Source organism: Pristiophorus japonicus, chromosome 2 (genome assembly GCF_044704955.1).
Source record: "Pristiophorus japonicus isolate sPriJap1 chromosome 2, sPriJap1.hap1, whole genome shotgun sequence".
NCBI lineage: Eukaryota > Metazoa > Chordata > Chondrichthyes > Pristiophoridae > Pristiophorus > Pristiophorus japonicus.
Window position 1 is genome coordinate 128,626,399 of NC_091978.1, and position 16,174 is coordinate 128,642,572.

At 46.4% G+C, this 16,174-nt stretch overlaps 1 protein-coding gene across 5 annotated transcripts in view; it reads left to right on the forward strand.

The window, feature by feature from the left end:
- The window catches only part of ipo11 (importin 11), a 928,775-nt gene that overhangs the window by 768,459 nt on the left and 144,142 nt on the right, over positions 1 to 16,174 (forward strand). The window lies entirely within an intron of this gene.

The following is a 16,174-nucleotide window of genomic DNA, read 5'->3' on the forward strand; positions in this document are numbered from 1 at the left end:
AACATCCAATCAAGTTTTCTGTAGCCATGAGCTACTTGTGGTACCTTAATGAAGCCATGAAACGAAGCACGCTCACATAAGATAATCAATTGCCAGTGATGGAATTTTAAAATTCCTTCAATGAAACCTGCCTGAAATTCTTCAAAAGGGATAGAAAAAGAGTAAATGGAGAAAAGAGATTGTAATTCCTTAAATTTATGCAGAACTTCTTCCTCAAGCAGTATGTTAGTAAACCGACAAGGACAAAGGCATTTCTAGATCTCTTTATGTGTACTGAAATAGAACAGGGAGATAAGCACCTTGGGAATAATGATCACAGTAGGGTTTAAGATCTAACTAAAAGGGAAAAAGTTAGTATAAAAGTTAAAACACCAAAATGGATGAGGTCAGATTTTAGAAAGATATGAGAGGTGAGCTAGCCGAGGTGCAGTTCAAGGAGAGAATAACATACAGGACTGTAGAGCAAACAATATGTTTTGAATAAAACATTTGAAAGTATAGAATTAGTATATTCCTAGTAGTTTCAGGATACCATGGATAAATTGGGAGATTAGAAACCAATTAAAATTGAAGAAGAGGGCCTTTGAGGACTTTGTCTGTAATTTGCGGTCAGCGGCAAAGCAAAGGTGTTCGCCGCTGGCCCAAAGTAAGCTTCCCACGAAGATCTCTCAATCTCTGTGGCAAGAAGTTCGGCTTTTCGGACGTTGAGCTGAAATCAGTGCAAGTTATTGGGAATGCCTAACACCAGCTGCTGTGACATTAACACGCTGTCTAAGCAGCCAAGCAGAATTCTCATAGACCGGGAACCAGGAAGTAAATAAGCTCCTTTTATTCTAACTTTTAAAAGATGTTGTAAAGATCAAAACAAAGTTTGGGGCTCTTACATGGAGAAAATGTAAACCTGAAGTAAAGATGATTAAACTTTAAAAAAAATTGACACTCCACAAAATTAAAATTAGTCTTTCAGGGCCATAACATTTGTATAGTAGTCAAACACTGTTAAAACCCCAGTTACGCTTAATCCAAAAGCGTCTAACTTTTAATGAGATATTTAACAATGATATTACCGTGTAAAAGCTGAAGTTTGTCAGTTACCCTGATTTTACAGATTACACTGATTTGGGGGGTAGGGGTGCACAGCGCAGCCAGTGTCGGAGCAGTCAATAACTGACCGCAATTTCAGGATTTGTGCGTTAAGATGCACATGCACTACATCCTGAAGTTGCGGTCAGTTTCAAAGAGGTAATAACAGAGAATGCTGTTTGTTTGCTGTTATTACCCACTGCAAATTCTGGCCCAATAATAATTATAAAAAGCTAAAGGAGAATATGGGAAAATAAGAGGCTAATAGCAGGATAAGGAAAGCTAAGACAGACTATGAGGAAAAAATAAAAAAAGAATTGTTAAAACTGAGGTAGGACCTCTGAGCGGGATGGGCTTGTCAATTTGTAGATTGTGATCAAAAAATGCAGTACTGTGGAGTAGAGTACAGTGTTCAGTATTGGGCTCCATACTAAAGGAACGATATTGCTTCAGAGAGGGTACAATGCAGATTCACTAAGATGCTGCCTGGTATGAGGAAATACAATATCATGAAAAATTGAATTTTTCTTTCATTAGAACAATGAGGATTATGCATTAGTATTTACCTAAAGAGAACGATATTGGAGAGGAGGTGAATCCTGAAGTAATTGAGATCAAAGTGAGATGATGGATAAAAGGAAAACTTTAGCTAAGGAACACAATTGTCGCGACCCTTGAAGATATATTGCAGGGCTCTATTGAGTATGGATATGTGCCAGAGGTATAGAGAAGTGGCCATTGTAGCACCTTTTTCTTAAAAAGGAGACAGACTAATCTGGGTAATTATAGGTCAGTTGGCTTAACATCTCTGAAAATTTAGAGTTTTTAATTAAGGTTTAAATTACCATGTATTTATATAAAGAGAACATAGAAGTAGCCAGCATGGATTTTCACAAAATACAATTGTACTTGACAAGCCTCAAATAATTATTTGAGGAGATAACAGACTTTGTTGATGCAAAAAAAATACTTACATTTATATAGTGTCTTTCACCACCACCGGACATCCCAAAGCGCTTTACAGCCAATTAAGTACTTTGAAGTGCAGTCACTGTTGTAAAGTTGGAAACACGACAGCCAATTTCCACACAGCAACTCCCACAAATAGCAATGTGATAATGACCAGATAATCTGATTTTTAGATGTTGATTGAGGGATAAATATTAGCTGGGACACCAGGGATAACTTCACTGCTCTTCTTTGAAATAGTGCCATGGGATCTTTTATGTCCACCTGAAAGAACAGACAGGGCTTCAGTTTAACATTTCATCTGAAAGATGGCACCTCTGACAGTGCCGCACTTGGTCAGTACTGTACTAGAGTGTCGAGGAAATGCAGTAAACGTAATGTACGTGGACATTCGGAAACTCTCTGGCAAGGTATCACATGTCCGATTACTCGATGATTAAGTGGTATGGAATTAAGGGGAGGTTAACAAACTGGATTAAAAATGAATTAGAAGTGAGGAAATGGAGTGTGGGAGTTAAGGGCAGATTTTAAGAATGCTAGCAAAAGGACATAGGCTAAGTGAGTGGGCAAAAATTTGGCAAATTGAGTATAATGTCGGAAAATGTGAGGTCATGCACTTTGGCAGAAAAAATCAGAGTAAGTTGTTATTTAAGTGCCGAAAGATTGCGAAGTGCCGCAGTACAGCGGGACCTGGGGGTACTTGTGCATGAAACACAAAAGGATAGTGTGCAGGTACAGCAAGTGATCAGCAAGACCAATGTATCTTGGCCTTTATTGCAAAGGGGATGGAGTATAAAAGCAGGGAAGTCTTGCTGCAGCTATATAAGGTACTGGTGAGGCCACACCTGGAATACTGCGTGCAGTTTTGGTTTCCATATTTACAAAAGGATATACTTGCTTTGGAGGCAGTTCAGAGAAGGTTCACTAGGTTGATTCTGGGGATTAGGGAGTTGACTTATGAGGAAAGGTTGAGTAGGTTGGGCCTCTACTCATTGGAATTCAGAAGAATGAGAGGTGATCTTATCGAAATGTATAAGATTATGAGGGGGCTTGACAAGGTGGCTGCAGAGAGAATGTTTCCACTGATGGGGGAGACTAGAACTAGAGGACATGATCTTATAATAAGGGGTCGCCCATTGAAAACAGAGATGAGGAGAAATTTCTTCAGAGGGTTGTAAATCTGTGGAATTCGCTGCCTCAGAGAGCTGTGGAAGCTGGGACATTGAATAAATTTAAGACAGAAATAGACAGTTTCTTGAACGATGAGGTGATGGGGAGCGGGTGGGGAAGTGAGCTGAGTCCATGATCAGATCAGCCATGAAATTATGGAAGTATGGTCTACTCCTGCTCCTATTTCTTATGTCCCACAGAGTTCAGTTCTGGGGCCATTTCTATTCACTATGTATATCAAGGATTAGGATAAAGTTCGAGAGTGAGTGATAACATTTGCAAGTGGTACCAAAATTAGAGGTGTAGTTAATTCTTTAGAAGATCAAAGGAAGCTGCAAAGAACTGTGCAGTACTGTAGAGTACTGTGTTCAGTATTGGGCTCCATACTAAAGGAACGCTACTGCTTTAGAGAGGGCACAATGCAGATTCACGAAGATGCTGCCCGGTAGGAGGAAATACAAAATCATGAAACATTGAATTATTTTTTCATTAGAACAATGCAGATTATGGGGCGATAAAGTGTTTAAAATTATGGAAGAATGCAACAGGATAGTTGGATAAAAAGTGTTTTCAGTAATTGAGGGATCTAGAATGAGAGGCCATAGATGCAAGATTAAACGCAAGAGCTTTAGAAAAGAGAGCAACTGAAACTTCTTTACAGAGTTGTGAGGCTGTGGTACAGAATTAGTAATTAAGGCAGAAACTATGTCAATATTCAAGATTAGATTGGATAGGTGGATGAAAGGATATGGGAACAGGGTGGGTAAATGTGATTAGAACCATTTATTTTCTCGCATGGACGGAAAACGGCAACATGGACTGCTTAGGCCAAATAGTCGATGTCCATTTTGTAATTTCTGTGTATTTGTATGTATAGCATAGGTGGCTCTCGATAATTAATTTCGTTTCTTAGAGGTGTCTAGCTAAAGTGATTGATTGACAATGTGTTTCGGAACTCAATTCATTGTTGCAGTAATCGTCAAAAGATGGATTTTCCTAGAGTTTTCATTTGGACAGAGGTGTGAGTGTCATGCTGTTTCTTGGAGATTATCTCATTGTGTTGCTCAGAAGATAAATTATATTACAATAATATAAAAAATGATCTAATTTTAGCAGCTCAATTTAATTTGACATCCAGTCATTAAGGTAAGCAGGGAGGAGAGACGGGAGTTTGGGCGGCAGTTCGTGAGGCCTAAAAAGGCCCAGTGCGAGTCCGGGGAGTCGCAGAGCAGCGTCGGAGAGGCGGGAGTTCGGACGGCAGTTTGTGAAGCCGATAAAAGGCTCAGCATGCGTCCGGGGAGTCGAGGAGCAGCGTCGGAGAGGCCGGCCGGTACAACTGCAGGGGGAGAAGGTAAATAAAGAAGTAGAAAGAAATCGAAAGGTGATGTCACAGCCAAGGGAGTAAGTGATTGGTGAGTAGTTTTTCTTTTCTTTATCAGTCGTAACCTTTATCATTGTTGTTGCCAAATTAAGTTAATCTAGGGGTTAAGTCATGGCAGGAGAGCTCGGACACGTGTTATGCTCCTCCTGTGCTATGTGGGAACTCAGGGACGCTTCCAGTGACCCTGACGACTACATGTGCCAGAAGTGTGTCCTGCTGCAGCTCCTGACAGACTGCATTGTGGCTCTGGAGCTGCGGGTGGATTCACTCTGGAGCATCCGTGATGCTGAGTGTATCGTGAATAGCACGTTTAGTGAGTTGGTCAGACCACAGGTAAAGGTTACACAGACAGATAGGGAATAGATGACCAATAGGAAGAGCGGTGGAAGGAAGGTAGTGCAGAGGTCCCCTGCGGTCATCCCCTTCCAAAACAGATACACCGTTTTGGGTACTGTTGTGCGGGATGACTCATCGGGGAAGGCAGCAGCAGCCAAGTCTATGGCACCGTGGGTGGCTCTGCTGCACAGGAGGGCAGGAAAAAGAGTGGGAGAGCTATAGTGGTAGGGGATTCTATTGTAAGGGGAATAGATCGACGTTTCTGCGGCCACAATCGAGACTCCAGGATGGTATGTTGCCTCTCTGGTGCAAGGATGTCTCGGAGCGGTTGCAGGACATTTTGGAACAGGAGGGTGAACAGCCAGTTGTCGTGGTGCATATTGGTACCAACGATTTAGGTAAAAAACGGGATGAAGTCCTCCTAGATGAATTTAGGGAGCTAGGAGTTAAATTATAAAGTAGGACCTCAAAAGTAGTAGTCTCCGGATTGCTACCAGTGCCACGTGCTAGTCAGAGTAGGAATCGCAGGATAGCTCAGATGAATACGTGGCTTGAGTAGTGGTGCAAAAGCGAGGGATTCAAATTCCTGCGACATTGGAACTGGTTCTGGGGGAGGTGGGACCAGTACAAATCGGACTGTCTGCACCTGGGCAGGACCGGAACCAATGTCCTAAGGGGAGTGTTTGCTAGAGCTGTTGGGGAGGAGTTAAATTAATATGGCAGGGGGATGGGAACCTATGCAGGGAGACAGAGGGAAGTAGAATGGGGGCAGAAGCAAAAGATGGAAAGAAGAAAAGTAAAAGTGGAGGGCAGAGAAACCCAAGGCAAATATCAAAAAGGGCCACATTACAGCAAAATTCCAAAAGGGCAAAGTGTGTTAAAAAGACAAGCCTTAAGGCTCTGTGCCTCAATGCGAGGAGTATTCGTAATAAGGTGGACGAATTAACTGTGCAGGCAGCAATTAGTGAATATGATATAATTGGCATCACGGACACATGGCTCCAGGGTGACCAAGGCTGGGAACATCCAGGGGTATTCAACATTCAGGAAGGATAGACAGAAAGGAAAAGGAGGTGAGCTGGTTAAAAAGGAAATTAACGCAATAGTCAGGAAGGACATTAGCTTGGATGATGTGGAATCTGTATGGGTGGAGCTGCAGAATACCAAAGGGCAGAAAACGCTAGTGGTAGTTGTGTACAGACCACCAAACAGTGAGGTTGGGGACAGCATCAAACAAGAAATTAGGGACGCGAGCAATAAAGGTACAGCAGTTATCATGGGCGACTTTAATCTACATATAGATTGGGCTAACCAAACTGGTAGCAATACGGTGGAGGAGGATTTCCTGGAGTGTATTAGGGACCAATATGTCGAGGATCCAACTAGAGGGCTGGCCATCCTGGGCTGGGTGATGTGTAATGAGAAAGGACGAATTAGAAATCTTGTTGTGCGAGGCCCCTTGAGGAAGAGTGACCATAACGTGGTGGAATTTTTTATTAAGATGGAGAGTGACACAGTCAATTCAGAGACTACGGTCCTGGGCTTAAGGAAAGGTAACTTCGATGGTATGAGGTGTGAATTGGGTAGAATAGATTGGCAAATGATACTTAAAGGATTGACGGTGGATAAGCAATGGCAGACATTTAAAGATCACATGGATGAACTTCGACAATTGTATATCCCTGTCTGGAGTAAAAATAAAATGGGGAAGGTGGCTCAACCATGGCTAACGAGGGAAATTAAGGATAGTGTTAAATCCAAGAAAGAGGCATATAAATTGGCCAGAAAAAGCAGCAAACCTGAGGACTGGGAGAAATTTAGAATTCAGCAGAGGAGGACAAAGGGTTTAATTAGGAGGGGGATAATAGAGTATGAGAGGAAGCTTGCCGGGAACATAAAAACTGACTGCAAAAGCTTCTATAGATTTGTGAAGAGAAAAAGATTCGTGAAGACAAACGTAGGTCCCTTGCAATCGGATTCAAGTAAATTTGTAATGGGGAACAAAGAAATGGCAGACCAGTTGAACAAATACTTTGGTTCTGTCTTCACGAAGGAAGACACAAATAACCTTCTGGAAGTACGAGGGGACCGAGGGTCTAATGAGAAGGAGGAACTTATTAGGCGGGAAATTGTGTTAGGAAAATTGATGGGATTGAAGGCCGATAAATCTCCGGGGCCTGATAGTCTGCATCCCAGAGTACTTGAGGAAGTGGCCATAGAAATAGTGGATGCATTGGTAATCATTTTTCAACAGTCTGTTTGGATCAGTTCCTATGGACTGGAGGGTAGCTAATGTAACAGCATTTTTTTTAAAAAGGAGGGAGAGAGAAAATGGGTAATTATAGAGCGGTGTTAGCCTGACATCAGTAGTGGGGAAAATGTTGGAATCAATTATTAAAGATGAAATCGCACTGCATTTGGAAAGCAGTGACAGGATCGGTCCAAGTCAGCATGGATTTATGAAAGGGAAATCATGCTTGACAAATCTTCGAGAATTTTTTGAGGATGTAACGAGTAGAGTGGACAAGGGAGAACCAGTGGATGTGATGTATTTGGACTTTCAAAAAGCTTTTGACAAGGTCCCACACAAGAGATTGGTGTGCAAAATCAAAGCACATGGTATTGGGGGTAATGTACTGACGTGGATAGAGAACTGGTTGGCAGACAGGAAGCAGAGAGTCGGGATAAACGGGTTCTTTTCAGAATGGCAGGCAGTGACTAGTGGGGTGCCGCAGGGCTCAGGGCTGGGGCCCCAGCTATTTACAATATACATGAATGATTTAGATAAAGGAATTGAGTGTAATATCTCCAAGTTTGCAGATGACACTAACTGGGTGGTGGTGTGAGCTGTGAGGAGGACTGTGAGAGACTGCAGGGTGACTTGGACAGGTTAGTGAGTGGGCAAATACATGGCAGATGCAGTATCGGGTGGATAAATGTGAGGTTATCCACTTTGGGGGAAAAAAACACAAAGGCAGAATATTATCTGAATGGCGGCAGATTAGGAAAAGGGGAGGTGCAACGAGACCTGGGTGTCATGGTTCATCAGTCATTGAAAGTTGGCATGCAGGTACAGCAGGCGCTGAAGAAGGCAAATGGCATGTTGGCCTTCATAGCTAGGGGATTTGAGTATAGGAGCAGAGAGGTCTTACTGCAGTTGTACAGTGCCTTGGTGAGGCCCCACCTGGAATATTGTGTTCAGTTTTGGTCTCCTAATCTGAGGAAGGATGTCCTTGCTATTGAGGGAGTGCAGCGAAGGTTCACCAGACTGATTCCAGGGATGGCTGGACTGACATATGAGGAGAGACTGGGTCAACTAGGCCTTTATACACTGGAGTTTAGAAGGATGAGAGGGGATCTCATAGAAACATATAAGATTCTGACTGGACTGGACAGGCTAGATGCGGGAAGAATGTTCCCGATGTTGGGGAAGTCCAGAACCAGGGGACACGGTCTTCGGATAAGGGGCAGGCCGTTTAGGACTGAGATGAGGAAAAACTTCTTCACTTAGAGAGTTGTTAACCTGTGGAATTCCCTGCCGCAGAGAGTTGTTGATGCCAGTTCATTGGATATATTCAAGAGTGAGTTAGATATGACCCTTACGACTAAAGTGATCAAGGGGTATGGTGAGAAAGCAGGAAAGGGATTCTGAAGGAATGATCAGCCATGATCTAATTGAATAGTGGTGCAGGCTCGAAGGACCGAATGGCCTACTGCTGCACCTATTTTCTATGTTTCTATGAAAGGCTGTGGGTGTCCAAGGCCAAGAGGCCAAAATTATTGCCGATTGACGCACTGCTACGGACATATACAAAGGAGATTATTCCGGTGCTAGGCAGCGCCACGATAGTCGTGACCACAAAGATTCAGAGAACAGATTTCCACTCTGGATTCTCCCAGGGGATGGTTCCGCACTACTGGGGAGGAGTTGGCTTACTGTCATGAACTGGAAATGGGGTGATGTCAGTGCAGTTTCTTCTGTGGAGTGAGTATCATGCTCACAGGTCCTGGACAAATTTGACTCATTATTTCAACCCGGCCTCGGCACTTTCATGGGGACCAAGGTAGTGATTCACATAAACCCAGACGCCAGGCCAGTACACCACAAGGCCAGAGCGGTGCCGTATGTGATGCGGGAAAAGATAAAATGCGAATTGTACAGCCTGCTGAGGGAAGGCATCATCTCGCCAGTCGAATTCAGTGACTGGGCGAGCCCGATCGTGCCGGTGCTCAAGGCAGATGGGTCGGTCAGGATACGTGGCGATTACAAGGCCACCATCAATCGGGTGTCACTCCAAGAGCTACCGAGAGCAGAGGACCTCTTTGCGAAGCTATCCAGTGGCAAACTTTTTTCAAAATTGGACCTGACCTCAGATTACATGACCCAGGAGCTGGCGAGTGAGTTGAAGAAGCTGACCACCATCACGACACACAAGGGATTGTTTGAGTATAACAGATGTCCGTTTGGGATTCGTTCGGCTTCCGCGATCTTTCAGCGAAATATGGAAAGCCTCCTCAAGTGGATTCCAAGGACGGTGGCTTTTCAAGACGACATCCTCATCGCGGGTCGTGATACTGAAGAACACCTCCACAACCTGGAGGAGGTGCTACGCAGACTGGACCGGGTAGGGCTGCGACTGAAAAAGGCGAAGTGCGTCTTCTTAGCTCCAGAGGTAGTATTCCTGGGGAGGAGGGTAGCAGCAGATGGGATCAGACCTACGGCGTCCAAAACGGAAGCGATCCAGAGAGCACCCAGATCCCGTAACACGACGGAGCTGCGTTCGTTCCTGGGGCTCCTGAACTATTTTGGCAACTTTCTTCCCAAATTGGGTCTGGGGGGACAGCCAGGAAATGGCTTTTGATAGAGCACGCAATTTGTTATGCTCTAATAAACTGTTAAAGTTATATGATCTGTGTAAGAAACTAGCTTTAACATGTGATGTGTCGTCCTATGGGGTCGGGTGTGTGTTGCAGCACGTGAATGCCAATGGTCAGTTACAGCCGGTAGCTTATGCCTCCAGAAGTCTGTCCCGGGCAGAAAGGGGCTATGGGATGGTAGAAAAGGAAGCGCTAGCATGTGTATATGCAGTAAAAAAAAAATGCACCAGTACCTGTTTGGCAGGAAATTTGAGCTGGAGACAGATCATAAAGCCCTAACGTCCCTTTTGACCAACAACAAGGCCATAAATGCGAATGCATCGGCCCGCATACAGAGGTGGGCACTTGCGTTAGCCGCCTATGACTACACAATTCGGCACAGACCAGGCCCTGAAAACTGTGCCGATGCACTCAGCAGGCTACCACTAGCCACCACTGAGGGGGCAGCTGAGCATGATGCTGAGATGGTCATGGCTGTTGAAGCTTCGAAAGCGAAGGCTCACCTGTGACAGCCCGTCAGATTAAAGTCAGGACAAATAACGACCCACTACTGTCTTTAGTTAAGAAATGTGTCCTGAATGGGGACTGGGCAGCCACGTACGGGGCATGCCCTGAGGAGTTTAAACCGTTTCATAGGCGCAAGGATGAACTCTCGATTCAGGCCGATTACCTACTGTGGGGAAACCGCGTAGTCATGCCCCAGAAGGGCAGAGAAGTGTTTATCAGAGAACTTCACAATGAGCACCCGGGCATTGTTATGATGAAGGCAATTGCCAGGTCACACGTTTGGTGGCCAGGGATAGATGCACACCTGGAACTTTGTGTTCGCAGGTGCAACACGTGTGCCCAGCTGGGCAACGCACCCAGAGAAGAGCCCCCCTTAGCCCCTGGTCCTGACCCGCCAAGCCATGGTCACGGATCCATGTGGACTACGCAGGAAAAATGTTTTTGGTTGTAGTAGACGCCTATGGCAAATGGATTGAGTGTGCCATTTTAAATTCAAGCACCTCCTCTGCCTCGGTAGAAAGTCTACGGGCAATGTTCGCCACCCATGGTCTACTGGACATCTTAGTCAGCGACAATGGCCTGTGCTTCACAAGCACTGAATTCCAGGACTTCATGGCAGGCAATGGAATCAACCACGTCAGAACGGCACCGTTCAAGCCGGCCTCAAACGGCCAGGCGGAACGAGCAGTGCAGATAATCAAACAGGGGATGCTCAGAACCCAAGGGGGTTCCCTACAAAGCCGCTTGGCCAATAGATCCAGACCCCACACACGCTTACAGGGGTTCCACCCACAGAGCTGCTAATGAAAAGGACGCTCAAAACCAGATTATCCCTTATACACCCTATTATGAAAGAAATTGTTGAGAGCAGGCGACAGTCACAATGTGACTTCCATGCCAGGAATGCGAGGGCACGATGTATTGATGTCAAGGACCCTGTTTTTATCCTTAATTATGCTGCAGGGCCCAAATGGCTTGCAGTCACTGTGATTGCCAAAGAGGGGAATAGGGTTTTGGTAGTTAAACAAACACGTGGATCAAACGAAAAGGAGGTTCAGCAACCCCATGGAAGAAACAGAGGAAGAACACGACGTAGAGTTTACTCCACCACAGGTGACCGAACACCGGAACCAAGTGGAGGAGAGCCCAGTCAATGTGGGCAGTCCGGACAGGCCTGAGGCACCGCAAACAGCAGACACTCAGGCCAGCGCCCAACAACCAGAGCCCCAACTCAGACGCTCTACAAGGGAGCGTAAACCACCAGAGAGACTTAACCTGTGATCCCAATAAGACTTTGGGGGGAGATGATGTCATGTATTCAACTGTCATTGTAACCCATATATAAACTGACCTAAGTTGTACACCTTGAGAACATTGACCACAGGGGGTGAATTTGTGGGAGACACTCCTAACCTGGACTTTCAGATATAAAAGGGGAAACTCCACCCACCGTCTGCCTCTTGAGGTTTTGGTAATAAAGATAACTGGTCACAGAGTGATCTTTTCTCAAGTATGGGGCTCGTATGCATTCATACTGTATAGTAAGGACATATTAGTGCAGGTGCTCGGCGGTGTCATGACCTGTGTCTAGGATGTTGTCTTGGAATACCACGGTCCTGGGGATGGATTTCAATAGGCTCTCCATGTTCCTCTGAAATATGGTTGCCGTCGAACGAATGCCAAAAGGGCACCTGTTGTAAATAAACAGTCCTTTGTGTGCGTTGATGCACGTAAATTTCTTTGATGATTCAATCAGTTCCTGTGTTATGTAAGCCGACGTTAGATCCAATTTGGTGAACGATTTTCCCCTGGCTAGCGTTGCAAACAGGTCATCAGATTTCGGTAGCGGGTACTGATCTTGTTTCGAAACACAAATCCTGATCGTGCTGTTGCTCTTCAACACTGGACAATGGGATTGGCCCATTCAATAAATTCTGTCAGTCCAATTCGAGCTCGACCTTTTCTCTAATAATGTGCGGGACCGCCCTGGCTTTGTGATGGATGGACCTTGCGTCTGGACCTAAGATGAATCTGCACCTTGGCTCCCTTGAAGCTGCCAATTCCCGATTCAAACAGTGAGGGAAATTTGCTCAGCACTTGAGCACACAAATCATCATCCGCTGATGACAAAGCTTTGATATTGTACCATTTCTATTTTATTTTCTGGAGCCAACTCCTGCCGAATAAATGGGCCGTTGCCCGGGATAATCCATAACGGTAGATCATGAACCGCTCCCTCGTACGACACTCTTACTGCTGCACTACCGATCACTGGTAAGAGCTGTTTGGTGTAGGTACGCAACTTCACATTTATCGGACTCAGCTTGGATCTCTCTGCCTTGGTCTCCCACAGCTTTTCGAAAGTCCTCTGGCTCATTATTATAAGAACATAAGAATTAGGAACAGGAGTAGGCCATCGAGCCCCTCGAGCCTGCTCCGCCACTCAACAAGATCATGGCTGATCTGGCCGTGGACTCAGCTCCACTTACCCTCCCGCTCCCCATAACCCTTAATTCCCTTATTGGTTAAAAATCTATCTATCTGTGATTTGAATACATTCAATGAGCTAGCCTCAACTGCTTCCCTGGGCAGAGAATTCCACAGATTCACAACCCTCTGGGAGAAGAAATTCCTTCTCAACTCGGCTCCCCCATATTTTGAGGCTGTGCCCCCTAGTTCTAGTCTCCCCGACCATTGGAAACAACCTCTCCGCCTCTATCTTGTCTATCCCTTTCATGATTTTAAATGTTTCTATAAGATCACCCCTCATCCTTCTGAACTCCAACGAGTAAAACCCAGTCTACTCAATCTATCATCATAAGGTAACCCTCTCATCTCCGGAATCAGCCTAGTGAATCGTCTCTGTACCCCCTCCAAAGCTAGTATATCCTTCCTTAAGTAAGGTGACCAAAACTGCATGCAGTACTCCAGGTGTGGCCTCACCAATACCCTATACAGTTGCAGCAGGACCTCCCTGCTTTTGTACTCCATCCCTCTCGCAATGAAGGCCAACATTCCATTCGCCTTCCTGATTACCTGCTGCACCTGCAAACTAACTTTTTGGGATTCATGCACAAGGACCCCCAGGTCCCTCTGCACCGCAGCATGTTGTAATTTCTCCCCATTCAAATAATATTCCCTTTTACTGTTTTTTTTCCCAAGGTGGATGACCTCACATTTTCCGACATTGTATTTCATCTGCCAAACCTTAGCCCATTCGCTTAACCGATATAGAAACATAGAAAATAGGTGCAGGAGTAGGCCATTTGGCCCTTCGAGCCTGCACCGCCATTCAACAAGATCATGGCTGATCACCCACCCCAGCACCTCCCTCCACACCCCCCCGACCCCCCCCACAGCCGCAAGGACCACATCCAACTCCCTCCCGAACACATCCAATGAACTGGCATCAACAACTCTCCGCGGCAGTGTACCCCACAGGACAACAACTCCCCGAGTGAAGAAGTCTCCCGATCCCTGCCCCAAACAGCCCACCCTCCCCCCCCCCCCCCCCCCCCGGCTCCGGACCCACCCAACACCGGGAACACTCCCCCCGCACCCAACCCGCCCCGTCCCGTCAGAATCCTTCCCAAATGCCGAACACCCCCGGATGTCGAGCCCCCAGCCCCGGCCACCCTGGAGCCATGCCCCCGCGACACCAACCACACCACATCCACCAAGCGCCATCTGCGCAGTCAACCCGTCCACCCCACTCTGAACACTCCCCCAGGCCCATCCCTCCCAACACAATTCGCCTCCCCAGAACTTCGCTGCAATGTGGCTCCTTCTGTCCCCCGCCCTGGGTGTCTCCACCCCCCACCTCCACCACTCTCCCCTCCATCCCCTGCCCCGTCTCCCCTCATCTTCCCTCTGCCTCCCCGCACAGGCTCCCATCTTGGGAGCGGTAACACCTTCTGGGGCAGGGAATTTTAGCCCCCAGCGTGGAAGTCCTGCTCCTGCCGCAGAATTGGCTTACCACCCCTCAATGGAAGCGGAGTGCAATTTCCCACACTCCACTTCCTTTCGGGGCAGTTACCGGGGCACGACTGGATGCTCCTATGACAGTTTGAACTGGTGCTCTCCACTCTCCCATCCTGTGACAGTTGGAACTGGTGCTCTCCACTCTCCCGTCCTGTGACAGTTTGAACTGGTGCTCTTCACTCTCCCGTCCTGTGACAGTTTGAACTGGTGCTCTCCACTCTCCCATCCTGTGACAGTTGGAACTGGTGCTCTCCACTCTCTGTCCTGTGACAGCTTTTTGTCTAAATCTCTGCAGCCTCTCTGTGTCCTCTACACAACCCGCTTTCCCACTAATCTTTGTGCCATCTGCAAATTTTGTTACACTACACTCTGTCCCCTCTTCCAGGTCACCTATGTATATTGTAAACAGTTGTGGTCCCAGCACTGATCCCTGTGGCACCCACTAACCACCAATTTCAATCCTGAAAAGGACCCATTTATCCCGACTCTCTGCTTTCTGTTAGCCAGCCAATTCTCGATCCATGCTATAATACATTTCCTCTGACTCCGCGTACCTTTATCTTCTGCAGTAACCTTTTGTGTGGCACCTTATCGAATGCCTTTTGGAAATCTAAATACACCACATCCATCGGTACACCTCTATCCACCATGCTCGTTATATCCTCAAAGAATTCCAGTAAATTAGTTAAACATGATTTCCCCTTCATGAATCCATGCTGCGTCTGCTTGATTGTATTATTCCTATCTAGATGTCCCACTATTTCTTCCTTAATGATAGCTTCAAGCATTTTCCCCACTACAGATGTTAAACTAACCGGCCTATAGTTACCTGCCTTTTGTCTGCCCCTTTTTTAAACAGAGGCGTTACATTAGCTGCTTTCCAATCTGATGGTACCTCCCCAGATTCCAGAGAATTTTGGTAGATTATAACAAATGCATCTGCTATAACTTCCGCCATCTCTTTTAATACCTTGGGATGCATTTCATCAGGACCAGGGGATTTGTCTACCTTGAGATCCATTAGCCTGTCCAGCACTACCCCCCTAGTGATGGTGATTGTCTCAAGGTCCTCCCTTCCCACATTCCCGTGACCAGCAATTTTTGGCATGGTTTTGTGTATCGATTGATCACGCCCGTGTCTAATTCCATGGATACCGGCACGCCATTATAATTACCTCCATCATTATTTGTTGGCTCTTTGTTCGGAACGCATGTACGCTATACACTTCCTCCTCAGAGCTCTCAAATGCCTCGGACTGCATCGCCAGAGCCACGCTGAATCCACGTTGTGTATCGCAGCTCGCTTGCTCTGCTGTGGACACGTCCGTTGAAGATGCCCCATCTTCGCACATCCTCTGCATACATACTGCCTGAAGCGCCACTGATGGGGTCGGTGATTGCCCCCGCAACGCCAACATGTTGAGCTCGGATTTGCGCCCGATGGTGGGTTTTGAGCGGCTCCCATTCTCGCATATGCAGTCGAGTAGGCCCTGCCATGTGCAGCTCTGCCGGCTGTCGATACAATTTTGTTCACAGCACTTGCCGTGGAATTCCAGTTTTGTCGCGATATCTGCTTCGTGCTTTTCTGCGTGGACATGCAAGCCTGGGTGATGGTGATGACCTTGCTGAGGTCCGGCATCTCCGCAGCCAGCAGCTTACTTAAGATCGCCTCGTGGTTGACCCCGATCACGAAAAAGTCACGCAGCATGTCTTCCAGCGCAGGCCCAAATTTCAAGACCCTGCACGACGTCTCAGGTCGGCAACAAATGCCGCGATGTCCTGGCCTTCTGGATGAACGTGCGTATAGAAACGATATCTGTATATGAGGATTCCTTTCGTGGGCTTAAGGTGTTCCCGAACTAGAGCACA